Source organism: Psammomys obesus, unplaced genomic scaffold (genome assembly GCF_907164565.1).
Source record: "Psammomys obesus unplaced genomic scaffold, mPsaObe1.curated_primary_1811, whole genome shotgun sequence".
Classification (NCBI taxonomy): Eukaryota; Metazoa; Chordata; class Mammalia; order Rodentia; family Muridae; genus Psammomys; species Psammomys obesus.
Genome location: NW_026596120.1, coordinates 8117181 through 8133367, shown reverse-complemented (window position 1 = coordinate 8133367; position 16187 = coordinate 8117181).

Here is a 16187-nt window from a genome sequence, read left to right as displayed (position 1 = left end):
ATATAACAAGGAGTTGATGCTGTTTGGTAATGCTACCTATTTCTAGCCTCTTGGTCAACCGTATCTTGGGTGAACACATCTCAAAGGACAGAACATTACTCCGAGCCTTAGAGATGGGAGCAGAGAAGTCATCCTTTGACTAGGATTGATGTCAGTCTCCTGTGGATGCTAATGCAGGTAATTCTGTCCTGTTGATGCTGGTCTTGGAGCAGAAAGCTGATAGCCCTGGAGGCTGCTGACAGATACCACGACTTCTCAGAGAGCCTGGGCAGGACTGTTCGCCCCTGTGACTGGCCAACCTTCTACTGGGCTGTCCACTAGGCTCAGGTCCTTATCAGAACCTTCCCACACCCTGTCCTACCTCAGACACCTAGAAGCAGATAGCTACCCCTCATTAAAATTGGAACTGGAGGGCTCCCTCAGTAGGTCAGAACACTTGCTTCTCTTCCAGAGGACCCGAGTTCAGTACCCAGCATCCACACTGAATGGCAGAGATTCAGTCAGCAGGCCATGAAGAGGAAGAAGGCACTGCTGTGCTGAAATCAACGTGTGAAGAGCACAGGAATGACTTTGGGTGCCATGTGACTCAGCAGCTGTGCCAGCTGCAGTCTGCCACAAAAGGTGGACACACACCTCCATATCATGTGGATATTCCCAGGCCCCATTTCATTCATTCTCCTTCTTATGAGAAAGCTTGCGTCTTACCGTTTCAGCGCAGGGCTGTCTGGTCACTATGCTGATGACCTTTCTATTCAAGTCACAGCTCCTGCCTGCCAAACCTGGAGCCCACTCAGCTGGTGTGGAGAGGGCAAATTGGCAGATGAGCCATTACAGGAGTCCCTGTATCCTCGCCCCTGGCTGTCCCCGACGCTGTAGCAGATGGCCTGTCTCCTCCACCTCTTCAGAGACACCCCCTCACAATTACCGCTCGCTCCCATAGCTGCCATGCGCAAACGTTAGCTCGGCACTTCAAATGTGTGCCTGGAAGATTCTGCAACCCCGCTGGCAGGAGAAAGCCGCCACACTTGGTGAGTTTAGCAAGATTAAATGTGTCAACAGTCGGTTTTGAATATGAAATAATGCAAATGTCTCCTTAGTCTCATTTGAATTAAAAAAAATGTCAGGATTGGTCACGTTCCTTCTAAAACACTATAAATCTAGTGTTGGCTATCCATTCAACCAATGTATACTGAAGGCTTAGCATGGGCCACTTGAATGGGAGACATGAGGTCCAGACACAGCTTAATATTTCATCCCGCAAAGAGTCTCTGTTCCAGTAGCTCAAGACAGATGATACAACTAGGACTGTGGCTACCACCAGACAAACAAAGAGCCCCAAACCCAAAACCTAAGCACAGTGATGACATGCATCACACAGTATTATGGAAACTGAGAAATACCATGGAAAAAAGTCCAGAGCTCAAGCAGCCCCTGGGATGTCCAGAGAACATGGTGGGAGAAGGAAGCAAGAGACTGTGAGAGTCAGAGGAGGAGGAGGAATGCTGTGACTCTCTGTCTTCTGCATATGACATGGCTGTTGCTAATACAAACACAGAGCCAGTGGCTATAACTACCTATATAAGACATTAACAATGAAGGAGGGAAGGAGAAAGGAAGGAAGGTGGAAGGAAGGGAGATAGGAGAAAGGAAGGAAGGAGGAAGGAAGAAGAAGGACGGAGGAAAAGAAAAAAAATAGTTGTGGTCCAGCTGAATGACTACAGTGAAGTTAGCAAGAGTGGAAAAGTAAGAGAGGGCTATAGGGAATGAATATAAAGATGCACTTTATGCAAGTATGAAATTATAAGGAAATACTTAAACAGGGGAAACAGTTGGAGTCTGTGGCTGATAAATATGAAATCAGAAAGATCTTAATTTTTCATTCCCTCTCTATCCCTTCCTCTCTCCCTCCCTTCCTCCCTCTATCCCTCTTTTTCTCCCTCCCTTCCACAGTATTTGGGATAGAACTCAGTGCCTTGTATCTGTTAGGCCCAGGTAAGCACTTTACACTGAGCTTGGACAAGTGTTTGGCAGGCGAGTCTGGTTGGCGCTGCAGGAACTGCTGGGGGTGTCTTGAGACATCACTGGTCTACATGGAAGCTTCCATGGGGAGCCCTTGGGTGGGCAGGTATCCAAGTTTAGGGCTGTGAGAGATTGAAAGCCCAAATCCTAGACAGCACCAGCACGTGAGACATTGCTACCCTGTCCCCACACCTCCTCCTCAGCAGATTGATTCTCCTTATTGGGTGTCAGGGAGCTTTCATCTCAGCCCTACAGAATTTTCCTCGAAGCCTGCTCTCACCTGGCTTAAAAATTCGCCAAAGCCCTAGTTTAAACACAGTCTTGTCTGAAACGCTGTCACCAGGAATTCCACTACCCTCAAAGAACTGAGAAGACACTCCCCCCAACTTTTGTGATTTTTTTCCCCCTCAACTTTGGGTCCCAGAGAAAAGGGAAATAAACATCAATCTCCCGTGTGCTTCTGAGAGTCTCCGGGGAAATTTTGCTTGGAGACACTGTAGAACTGAAACGTTCACTTCAAGTGAGGTTTGAGCATTCCCAAAAGATTTCTGTTGTCAGGCTCCCCTGGAACCAGGCATTCAGAGACAGAATGAAACTGGAGCCCCTCTGAGACACAGCTCTCCATATCCAGCTCCCCATCCTGAACACCTGCCTGCCCTGTGGTAGCGTACCAATGTATACCTCATCAGTGTCCCAAACTCTTCTCATACCTGGACACATAAGACGTAATGTGTGACTCGTCAAATGCAGTGATTCCCATGTCCTTTACCACCCCTGCCGTCACCCCCAAACACATTCCTCTTTTCAAGTGCTTGTTTCAGTGACTGCTCAACCATCCTGGCACCAGGCAAGCTTCAAGCATGGCGGTTTGCTTTCACCCTTACATCTCACAAATGGCTCAGCCTTAACATCTTTACTGTATCCTAATTCTGTCCTCACGATAACTGCTATACCTACTTCTCATTGTCTGGGCCTTCAATGGTGATTTCACCTCACATCTATTTTCTCCACTATCTTTTCTGAATGTCCACCATGGAGTCTTTAAAGTAACACTCATCCAATTTTATCACTGTCTGCCCTCGAAGACTATCAGTGGTTGACTCCCGGGCACAGCCCACCTGTCTGGTCTGCATGCTGTAACCTGTGTTCAGTAGGAGGTGGCTTCCTTCCAGTTTTCCTCCTTCAGGAGGAGGCAGCTCACACCATATTCAGGAGACAGTCCTGACCCTTCCATTCGTTCTGGCTGTTGGGGGCCAAGATCAATATCTTTCCTGGCTTTCAATGTGTGTCCCATGTCATAGAGGCTGTAAGTCCTGAGACTATCCGGATATGTTTGTGGTCAGAGTGTGGCATCATCAAGCAAGGGCTGCGATGAGGCAAGGCTTTTGAAAGCCCCAGTTTAAATTCCTTAAATTAGAACCCACAGCAGCTCTCAGGAGTGGCAGGGAGGTGAACGGTTAGACGCTGATGTTGGCATATTCTCCATCCTCTCCTTGAGAGCCTTCGTCAGATGGCCATAGCTGTTCTTTCGCAGCCCTCTCTTTGGTTTGATGAGTCGTTTTTCTTTTTTGTAATAAATCTTTGCCTCTTGAAGTTCGTAGAGTGGTTTCTATTTCCATAATTAATATGCGTCCTCTTCTCTTCCCGGCATAATTAGTATTTGTGTATCCAGCACCTTTTACAGGGCCCAGTACTTAAATGCTAACGTCAATTGGATCATCAAAACAGAAGAAGAGAAAAATGAAAGCATGGTTCTTGTTTAGTTCCTAAGGCTATCCCACAGCACCTGGCCCTTGGCTCATTCCATGGTGTATCTGTTTCTCTTCGTTTCTATCTCTGTACAGTGCCAGGTCACAATAGAATGAATTGTGTGTGCTTGAGCTCGTGTGTGTATATGTGTGTGTGTGTGCATTTGCTCTGCATGGGCATGCCTAACTCCCCCTTTCCCCCCCCACAACCTTTTTTAATCCAATCATCATGGTTTCAGGCCCTACATCTACTGGCAATTGCTTGTGATCTTGAGTGAGCTGGCTTTTCTGCACATGTCTTCGGACTGGTGAGAATAAATTTGCTTTCTATAGGACTGTGGAGAACCCATATGCAACACCCAGCAACTTATTTCCCTTCTGAGAACATGGATGTTTTGAGGTACGAGTGGCCTGAGAACTTCCCTGTGACCTCATCTTTTCATATGATAGATGAGGAGACTGAGGCTGGGAGAAGGACCTTTTTGTGGTGTTAGATGACTTAGCTATTGCCTGGTAGAACAAGGGCCAAGATAAGCTCCTCTGAGTCTATATGAAACTCATATTTCTCTTAGAAATAAATTGATGGCGATGGTTGCAAACAATATGACTTCAGAAGGGCCTAGGCCTTCCCTCTGTCAATGTCCCAAACAAAGAAAATCTGGACAAGGCATGTCTTTCCTCCAGATGTCCTGTGACGTGAATGTAATTAAAAAAATCAGCATATCTGGTTACTGAGATGTAGAGGGCTCTTGTCACTGTAAAATGGCCTATTCTATGAGATGACTGGTGTGGGTTCGGAAGCTCAGGAAGAGAAGCTGCTGGTGTTGCAGACCATAGCTGGTGAGGAGTCTGGGCCTCTGACTTGCCACACATGTTTGTGTTCCGTGTAGACTTGAGAACTAAAAGCAGGCCTTTGGAATTCTAAGTTGCTAGCACCAGGCATTGACTGATGGCCTGGGTTACCTGTCTCACATACTACTTGTTTTATCTGGTTTTATATCACTTCTAGGACAACAAACAAACAAACAAAACATGCTTGCCTGGGATGCTATATCTGCTCATAAATGTCTTTTTCCCTTAATGCTCTCAAACTGGGTGTTTTTTGTTTGTTTGTTTCGTGTGTGTGTGTGTGTGTGTGTGTGTGTGTGTATGTGTGTGTGTGTGTGGTGTGTACAGCCTCTGTGCTATGAGGCTTCAGGACCTGAAACATAAAGTTTTCTTTAGAGAAATGATAGATTTAAGTTCATCAGTACACAAAGAGACATGGCCATCCTGGCTAGGCAAAAAAAATATTTCATTTTCTTGGATCGAATTGCCTAAAAACAAAAATGGATGACATTAGTGCCAGGCTATGGTTCACAAGGTCTTTAAAAACTCTTGGTAGAAGGAGTTGGTGACAGAAGTGATGGCAGACCTGCTCTTGACCACTGTGTCGAAACTGAAGTGACTTCCCACAGACTAGAGAAGGGAAGGTTTGTTTGAAACAGAGATAATATTTCAAGTTTACTGCTGTGGTTTGGAAGAGAAATGTCCCTCGTAGGCTTGTGTGTATCTGACCACTTGATCCCCAGCTTGTGTCAATATTTGGAGAAATGATGGAACCTTTAGGAGGTACAGAGGAAGTATGTCACTGGGGGTGGATTTCTAGTCTTGTCCCACTTCCTGCTCTTGCTCTGCTTCCTGTGTGTGGATCAAAACAAGACCACCCAGTCTTCTCCTGCTGCCTTGCCTTCCCTATTACTATTATGGTACTGTGAGCTAAAGTAAACCTTTTCCTCATTGAATTGCTTATGGACATGGTTATTTTCTCACAGTAACAGAAAAGCAACTAATACACATGTTAAGGCAAACTCCAAGGTGTGACACCAATGCATGGGAAATGTGCATTTTTGCAATCCTGGTACAAGTTCTGAAATGTCCCAGAGAGTGTTGGCAGGAAGGGAAAGTGGCCTGCTGACAAGAAAATGGTTGGGTGAGGCGTAGGTTAGATGCTGGATGGATCTGCTGCTAAACAGGAACCTCAAGATGGCAGGAACTTGTCTTGCTTAATCCTGGTCATAACATCCAGGACAGCTCTGAGAACACAGTAGGACATCTGGGGACACTTGTTGATAAATGGTTGTGGACAAGATGAATTCTGGAGATGTCCTCAGAGAAACACAGGCAGGCATGATCCTGTGGACCATGGAGCATTTGGTCTCTGATTGGTCTTTGTCTCTTGTCTGGGAACAGACCTGACAGATGCAGTTGAAGGATAGGACCAAAAACATCCAGGCCTGGGCTGAAGAAGATATAGGAGCACACCAAGGTACAGCATCCTAGTCCTACATGGCAGATAAGGACCAACCTCAGAACATGGCATGATACACCTTACAGCTGAGCCTGGCAGAAGTCGAGGAGGTACCAAGAGGTTAACAGAAGCCAGAAAGAAGGCAGCCTGGCTACTTCAGAAAACCAGGCAGGGACAGGAGAACCTGGGATGAGCAGCAGAGATGGGGTTCTGAGAGGAAGCCTGTGGTATGGAGAGGTGGTATCCTACAGAACAAGAGCGGATGCTGAACTTCCCTGAGTTCCCTAGACAAGGCAAGACAGTGGAGAAAGAAAACTGTCCTAACAGAAAAAGTTCCCAAATCCTGAACAGGAGGTAGGGTGGCAGTTAACATGGCTCAGGCGAGGACACATCTGTGCATGTGGATGGTCACAGAGAAAAGCGGGGATGTGAGACAAAAGGATCCCCACATAGGAGGTATGGGCATTCCCTGGTCCCGAGGAAAAGGGCAGGGGACACTGGTAATGGGCAATGACCACAGGTTTCAGAAGGTTTAATGTGAATTAAAAGGTTTAACAGATAGGGGTTGGGATTGGTTAAGGTGGAGCCTCAAGTAAACCAGACGGGCCTGGAATCACACCTAGGAAGATGCCAGTCGGCTTTACTGGCGATTCTGCTGAGCCTGAAAGGACGAATATTTTCCTCTGTGTCGCACATTTGTTTTCTCTGTCTCCCTTCCCCAGATGTCACCAGGCATCTGCTGTATCCAATGGCTGGCAGTAGAAACATGGGCTCTGAGAATATACTGTTGCTGTGCTAAATTTGGTAGGTTTGGGGCTGTGGCTGGGATATTCTTGTACATCCTGACTTTCAGATTTTACCAAGCAGGGCCAGGAGGGCCTTGGGGCAGGATAAATATGACCTCCTCCTGCTTCAGGAGACACACCCACTCAGGGTAGACAACAGACAGGAGAACAGCTGTTCCCAGACACACCTCTGTCAGAGGGGCTGGGCAGCTCTGTGGGCCCTCTCTGTGGGAATGCAAACTTCAGGGCGAGCTTTGGTTTCGTTGAGTTTTTAATTTGTGAAAGAAAGGGAGTTCTGGTTTTGAGCCTGGATTTCTCCTCTGGAAATCAATAATGGGGATGGGGGGGCTCCACTGGGTTCAGGCTCGGGTATTTTGAGTGACTGGTGTACTGCGTAGATATTTTTGTACTGCCATGTGGTGTTTGCAGTACAGCTTCCTCAGCTGAGATATACTTGACTCCATGGCTTGAAATCTGAGATGGGAAATACAGTCTGGATGAATTTTTGACCCGGGGTTCAGAGAGGGACTTGGTATGATATTCCCGAATTCACCGTTCTGGCAATTTCAGGGGCTTCTGGAGGTAACAGCTGAACCGCCTACCCGTGCTTGCTGGCACCAAAGAGAGGCCTGTCTGGGACTGGGGGTGGGGAAACAGAACCTCCCTGCTGGCCTCCATCTCTCGAAAGAGCCCTGACTTGACATGTTAGGCTAGTCAAACAAGCGGAGAACAGCAGTTGCAATCAGGGCAGACGGCAACCGCCCCTCCCCAGCTGCCTCTGCAGAGTGCAGGCTTCTCTACTTGTTTGCACCTGCTGGCTCCGTCTTCCCAAGCACAGCGGGCTACTAACATCCAGAAGGCCACAGCGAAGTGGAGGAGGAGCACTAACGCACACAGCAAGCCAAACCACAGGGTGTCTCTTGGTGTTTGAGAGTGACCCTCCAGCTGGGCAGGTACTGAGGCATAGGGGGTGGGTGGGTAGATAGATTTGTGCAAAGACAAACGTGCCCCTCTTACCTTTGGTGGAAGGCATGTGGGTGGAGCAGGGCTGGGCTCCTGTTTCCCCTTGTTCCTCCTTGAAGCTCTTCTGTCTGCGCGCATGGACTGCGCACTCATACCCAGCAGCCCCAAACACCTTGTCTTGCTCTCTGCACAGCACAGAACTGCTGCTTCTGCAACGGTGAACCGTGACCTCTACTCTCTCAGTTCAGTTTTCCAGGGTTTGTGGTCTCAAGTTGAGGGAGGGAAGTGAAGGAGAGCCCCCTCTTACGCCCTCCTCAGTCAGCAGCCTTTGGGCTTTAAGAGTTTGTAGGCACCTGTGAGATCTGACTAAAGCATCCTTAGGTCTCTTCTCTTAAGCATTACCGTGACAATCTCTGTCTGCCAGAGACTTAGAGGACAGGGAGAGTGGGAGATGGATTGCCATGTGCCCAAGTCTCGAACAATAATGACAGATCATAACGTTTGTTCTTAAACAACAACAATATGAGGGCTTTTGTCATTTAAAACCCTTCCCTTTAGGTAGGCTACCTGCAGACCTTCTCTTCTCTCTGTTCCCTGAGACCTGACCTCCCAGCTTGTTCCTTGTGCTCCAACCGAACACCAGATGCAGCCTTCTCTCACCTCTGCCCCCATCTCCTGTGGATCCCACAGACCAGTGGTTCTCAATCTTCCTAATGCTGCAACCCTTTAATACAGTTCCTCATGTTGTGGTGACCCAAACACAAAATTATTTTCGTTGTTACTTTATGACTACAATTTCGCTACTGTTATGAATCTTAATGTAAAGATCTGACATGCAAGATAACTGATATGTGACCCCCAAAGGGGTCATAACCCACAAGTTGAGAACTGCTGCCACACACCACTCCCTTCCCTTGACTTGTGGCTTTGTTCCAGCCCCCAACTCCAGCAGGCACCCCATCCTGTCCCAAGGGCAGCTCTTCCCAGAGCACCAATCTGGTTGAAGGCAGACCCACACTTCTCCACGGCTGCTGAGATTCAGTCTCTCCAGTCTCGTCCCCAGCTCTGTAGCTGGAAACCCATTGTGGTCTCCGGTTCCTCTCTGACTTCATTCCCAACTCACCACAACGACCTTCTGCTACCTTCCTTCCTCTAACTCATCCCAGTTACCCAGCCTCTGATACCAACAGACATTTCCTTTTAACACGCCAGCTGATGAGGCTAGGGAAACAGGCAACACACAGCCATCACCCTCCTGAAAGGAAACAGAAACTAAGGAACAAAATAACCACCTGTCTTAGCAGGGTTTTTATTGCTGTGGCAAAACACCATGACCAAAAAATGCAAGTTGAGGAGGAAAGAGTTTATGGGTCTTAGACTTCCATAGTTCATCACTGAAGAAAGCCATCAGGCTAGGGATGGCTCCACCCACAATGGGCTGAGCCCTTCCCTATCAATTAGGAGCTAAAAATGCTCTCAGGCTGACCCACAGCCAGATCTTACAGAGGCATTTTTTTTTTTAATCTGAGGTTCCCTCCTCTCAGATGATTATATTTTGTGTCAAGTTGACATAAGCCTAGCCAGCACACCACCCAACAAAGACAAATCCAGAAATCAGCACCTAGACATGTAATCATCCCAATCCCAGATGCCTAGATGCCAGCATAAAAACAGTCAATAACATCCATGACAATATGTCTCCACTGGAGCCCAGCTATACTACTACAGCAGGCCCTGAATGTTCCAACAGAGCTGAGGCACAAGAAAAAGACCTTAAAACCAACTATATGAAGTTGATGGATGTCTTTAAAGAGGAGATTAATAAATACTTTTAAAAATATAGGAAAACACAAATATTGTGAGGAAATGAATAAATTCCTTAAAGAAAACCAGAAAAAAAAAAAACACAAACAAGCAATTGACAGAAATAACTAAATATCTTTTTAAAAGCCCAGAAAACACAAACAGTTGAAGGAAATGAATAAAGCTGATCAATGCCTGAAATTGGAAATAGAAGCAATAAAGAAAGCACTGAGAAAATTCTGGAAATGAAAAATTTAGGAACCCAAACAGGAACTACAGAGGAAAGCTTCACCAACAAAATAGAAGAAATGGAAGAGAGAATCTCAGGCATTGAAGATATGATAAACAGAAGAAATACATCTGTTAAATAAAATATTAAATCTAAAAAACTCCTGAGATAAAATATCCAGGAAATCTGGGACACTATGATAGGATCAAACTTAAAAATAATATATTTAGAGGAAGGAGAAGAAACCCAGCTTAAAGGCCCAGAAAATGTTTTCAACAAAATCATAGAAGAAAAATTTCTTAACCTAAAGAAGGAGATGCCTATATAGACACAAGAAGCTTACAAAGCAGTAAAGAGATTGGACCAGAAAAGAAAGTCCCCTCACCACATAATAATCAAAACACTAAACATATGAAACAAAGAAAGAATATTAAAAGCTACAAAGAACAAAGACTAAGCAACATATAAAGGCAGACCTATCAGAATTACACTACCTTGTCAATAGAAGCTCTAAAAACCAAAAGGGCCTGGAAAGATGTCCTTCAGACTCTCAGAGACCACAAATGCCAGCCCAGACTACCATACCTAGCAAAACTTTCAGTCACCGTAGATGGAGAAAATAAGATATTTCATTATAAAGTAAAATTTAAACAATATCTATCTACAAATACAGTCCTTCGGAAGGTGATATAAGAAAAACTACCCAAAGCATATACCCAAAGGATGCTCCACCCTACCACAGGGACACTGGTTCAGCCATGTGTCTTGCAGCTTTAGTCACATTATCCAGTAAATGGAAACAACCTAGATACCCCTCAACAGAAGAATGGATAAAGAAAATGTGGTACATTTACACAATAGAATACCTCTCAGCTGTTAAAAAAATGAAATCATGAAATTTGCAGCCAAATGAATAAAACTAGAAAATATCATCCTGAGGTAGCACAGACCCAGAAACACACACACACACACACACACACACACACACACACACACACACACATACTCACTTAGAAGGTGATACTATCAATTAAATGATAATAAAGCTATAATCTGTAGACCCAGAGAGGTTAGGTAAAGAGAAGGGGGCTAGGAGAGAAGCAGAGATCTCCCTGAGGAGAAATAGAATAGATTTTATGGGCTGACTGGGGGTGGGGAGGTGCCTAGAGGGGGTGGAGGGAGAGACTGTGCGAGAGAGATGGCTGGAATTGGGGGCATTTGAGGTTGTGTGGAAACTTAGTGCAGTTTCTGGAATCTATGAAGGTGATCCTACTGAAGATTCCTAGTAATGAAAAATAATCTCAACTGGATACTCTTGTAGCTAACAAAGGCTTCCAGTGGTGGGACTAGGATGCATTCAGTTGAATTGTTGGCTAAGGGAGTCCCATGGAAATCTCCACAAAACCTTGTCTTGTTCACAAGACAAAGGGTTGGTGACAGTGGGATCCCATTGGCAAGGACAACACCCACACAACTCATTGAACACGGAGAAGTCAAGCTGGTGTCTAGATGGAGCCGTCACCCCCATGTTCTAATCTCTTTGTTGCAGGAAGGTGCTCTGCAGGCTAATGAAAGAGAAATGTGGACACCAACCCAGCCACAGAACCTTTGCCCTACAATCTGTCCAGCCTGAAAAATATGCTGAGGCAATGGCACAGAACTTGTAGGAGTAGCCAGTCAGCATCTGATTTGGTCTAAGGCCCACACCATGAGAAGGAACCCACACCCAACACCACTTGGGTAACCAGAAATAAACAAAACCCAAAAAACAACCCAGAGATAACCCAGAGATCTAGGTTAAAACCAAACACCTACTGGTCTAAAAAAAAATCAGTAAAATGATCTCTAATGATATTCTGCTATATTCATATATCAGTTCTTTATCCAGCCTTTATCTGTGAGGCTTCCTCCAGCAGCAGACAGGAACAGGCACAGAGACCTACAGCCAGACATTATAGGGAGAGAGAGTCTAAACTGGAAGTCTTCATCAAGTCCCTCCCCTCAGAGCTCAGTGAAAAGCGGCCAGATAGATTGCAAGAACTAGAGAGAATGGAAGACACCTGGAGACCGGGGTTCTCTGCATCAACTAAGCAACACACATATGAGCTCACAGAGACTGAAGCAGCAAACACAGGGCTGACATGGGTCTATACCAGGTCTCCTGAGTGTGCATTACACACACACACACACACACCCCTCATTAAAAATATTAAGCTAATAGTAACTGACTTCTGACTGTAAGAATGAGTGGGTCTCTGACTCTTGTGCCTGCTCTTGGGACTTGTTTTCTCTTGTTGGATTGCCATGTGTCCAACTTTGATAGGCTAGCTTTTACTTCATCTTATTATATTTTATTTTGTCATGTTTGTTATCTCTTAGAAACCTCTTCTTTCCTAAGAGACAGAAAGGGAGTGGATCTCGAGGGAAGGGGCTGGGGGTGGAGAGGAACTGAGAGGAGTAGAGGAAGGGGAAACCATAATCAGAATATATTGTATGAGAGAAGAATCTATTTTCAGTAAGAGAAAACAAAACCTCCCCCATTAACTGAGGTAATTTTATATTATGGCCAAAGAGTTTGCATTGTGGTCTCTGAGTGCTGTATAAGCTTGAACGAGGACTCATTAGAGAAATCACTTTTGTTTCTCCCTAAACTGTCACTCTGACTTAGCTGTGAAATCTCATCTGTGTAATGGGGACACAGACAGACTGCAGGAGCCTCATTAAGACAAGACCCTAAGGGGAATGAAGGGCTGTGGTGAAGTAAAAGTAACTGAGGTAGAATTTAAGTCAAAATATTAGCTCAGTTTAATGGCCAAGCCTGACCTGTGGAGATAGATATGCAGCCGTAACAGAATCATGATCAAGAAGGGTTTCCTAATCAAGGACTTTGTGAGGGGACATAGACTTCATTGAACTTGAACAAGTCCAGCCCACACTCAGAAAGAGAAGACAAAGATTCTATTGGCATAGTTCTCTATAAACCAGAAGAGATCCGGAGTGGGGTTTGGTCTCCATGTCAAGTTCCTACAAGAACTTGAGTGAGCTGGTGTGTCAAGATGTCCTCTTCTGGACTCTCATGTTTGCAAAGCTGTGTCCTTATGGCCCAGATCAGCTTGCCTGAGAAATCCACGTTTTCCCCTCAGACACTCAGTGCCAAGTGTCCTTGATGGTTTCTGCAAGTGTCCACATTCCTCACTAGTGCCTGCCCTGAGCTGTGCATTGCTCGGTGGTCATTTATTCAGGGAAGCTGCTGAGACTGTGTCCTCCTCTCTCTGAACAGAGTGTCTGGTGCTGGTGCGAGCTTGTCCCTGGGACTGAGGGCTCTCCTGGGACACCCTGTCTGGGAAAATTTGGGGAGAGCTAAGATGTGCCAATGATCCTGATTCTTCTTTCACTCTAGTGGCTGTGAACAAGGACAACTCTCCACTTGCCAGGACGTCACCCTGGATTTTACCTTCCCACTGTCCCCCTCTAAACATTCGTGGAGAGAACATCGAGTTATAATAATACATAAGCTTCCCTCTTGTCAGTTAGTGGCTGAGGAAGCCTCATAGGCTAGTGTTTACTATTGTCTAGGGTCCTGTTTAAAAGGCTGATTTGGGACATCCACCATGCTTAGAGCTCACATTGTTTCTCTGAGTTAGACTGGCATCTCTGTTTTCTCTATACAGAGCCCATGATTCTCTCTCTCCGTTTAGATTTATCTCATGCCAAAGATGTGGAGACTTGTCATTTCCTCAGTTCCTATTGTTTCCATGACGCCTTGGGATGTTTTGAGTTTTGTTTCCTTGAGTGAGTGTTTAGAGGACTCTAGTCTGCTGCCACGCTGCCTACAACCATATGGAGCTTTCCAATGGCCTGACTGAGAGGATTTACAGTATCTACTGAGACAGTCATGTAGTGATATATCAGTGCCTATGGAGTTGGCAGGGGTAGGTAATGTGCTCGAGACCATCAGCCCCAGGACAGAGGTAATCCTTTTGCAGTTCTAACTGCTCCAATTGCACTTTCTTTATTTGTATTCTGCGTTGCAGAGCCATTCATGAGAAACACATTTTAAAAATACCATTACTATAAAATTTGTTAAACTGAGTGTAAACTTTTTTTTTTTTTTTATCAGCAATCTATTCTGGAGACTTTTCTTCTCTTTTTACGTTTTTAACTGAAACATTATCTCATGGCCACCTGGCTCCGGGGTTGGATCACAACCTGATAATGACTCTACCTTGAAGTGAACCAGGCTGCTGCTACATGTTATGAGTATGGCCATGGCAGCTCTCCCATTCCCTTGGCGGCGGCAGGAAGCCCTGCATCTTCATTACAGAGCTTTCTTCTCCACTTTATCTTGTGCCATCAAGTGTCATCAGAGGGCCAGGGGGCCTGTGTTCCTTTGGAAGGAGATTTCAGCCACATAAACGTTTGGTTTAATAGTCTCGGAGGAGCCTCGTGCCTTTAACATAGGCACATTGCTCTGCATAAAAGCTCCCTGAGCAAGAAGGATGTTGTAGAGAAGAGAGCTGTCTCAGAGGTGGAGAAGATGGTCCTCAGGTTTTAAACCGCAACTCCCTGGAGTGTAAATGGCTTTGTTTCTTTATTTTTTTCAGAGTTTGCAATTTTCAGGTTAGAGTTTATCATTTTTAAGTTGAGGCACGACGGCTAGAGTGGGTTTCAGGAGTGACTTGAGAAGTAGCTCAGCATCACCTTATCTCTGGAAATGGACATGATGCTGAGAGCCACTGAAGATAAAAAAGCGGGCCCCACAGTCCTTTCCACAGCTGGCTTGACTGGCAGCAAAAACATTCCAGCTGTCGCTGAAGCCCCTGTGTTCTGAGGTTGTACACTGGAGCCTGTGGCAGTACAGGAGGACCAGTGCAGCCAAGTTCTGAGAGCCAGGGCATGGGGATCAGCCCAGGCTCCTGTGCTAGGAGACTGCCTCCTGTAGTCTGAATAATGCCTCCCCATGCCAGTTTGTCCCACTGTTTGCACACCCTTTCCAAGCCTTTCCTCACCCAGCCCTTTGAGGAGAGCGAAGCTGCTAAATACAGAGGTGGCAAAAGGAAGATCGTCTAGGGGTAGAATGTCGTCTTTCATGGGATAACTGGGAAGCGCTTACAGGCAGACACAGCCCATGCTTCCTTTTGCCTCCAGGTTTCTGAAGAGCCCTTGAAAGTCTGCTCCTCACACACTTGTCCTTTGAGCATCTAGAAATGACTCGCTGACCCTGAGTTGTTGCCTCTGGACTGGTGTGACCAGGAGCTTTCCAGAGGCCTGTAATTACTTGCATCCATGGTACTGTCTTTTCACCTCAGACACATACAGTGGGGCCAAACCTTAGTTAGCTCCAGACAGCATGTAGGTCCAGGGTAAACTGAATCCTCTTTTCATAACGCCATTTCTATTCCCGGGACCTTCACGAGAGTTTCACTGCCCAACCACCAGTCCTGAGACTTTTCTGTGATATATAAGTAGTTAAGACTTTCAGAGAACGTCATCCCTGCTCTCGTCAAATTCCTGGTCAGGGAGGGAGCATCATAAATGTTCTGTGAGGAGTTGCTGGTTTTAGAGGAGCCTAACAAGATCCTGAGGGATCAGAGATTTTCCTAAAAGGCAAGTTTCTGGACTGTAGGTAGAAATGTTCCCAGGGAAGAACAATGACAGTATCACTGAAAGGAAAAGATGTGTTCAGATTGAAGGAGGTAGAGATGGAGTGATGAGTCTCAGTAGCTGGAGATCATTTATGACAGTTGCGGGGAAGGTGCATGTAAGGATTGTGAGTGCTGAAGGAGTGATCCTGAATGCTCGGAGGAAAGCAGTGTGTGTGAGCCGAACACAGGAGTTTAGTCTAAAGAAGATGGGGATTCATTGCATGACTTTCCGAAGGGGAAAGACAGGGTCATATTTACTGTAGAGAAAGTTTATTCCATGGTATGGTGTGTAGGTAAAGGGAAGACCTGGTGTTGGTCTTAGTTTAGAAGTAGCAGAGAGTGGTGATTGTTAAATCAGAAGCATGCTAACAGAGTGAGGAAGTTGATGGGGACAAAAGGGCTTGCTGCACAAACATGAGGACCTGAGTTCAAATCCCCAGACCCCACATAAAAGGCATGTGTAACTGGGATGCCTGAAACCCTGGCATTAGGTGAGTGAGGAGTGAGGAGTATTGTTGCAGCTCACTGGTCACCAGCCTAGCACCAGGTTTAGTGAGAGATTTTTGTCTCAAGGGAATAAGGCAGAGAATAATACAGCAAGACACCTGACTTTCTTTTCTGGCCTCTGTGCAAGCACATGGGAATGTACCCAGATATAACACACACACACACACACACACACACACACACACACACACACACACA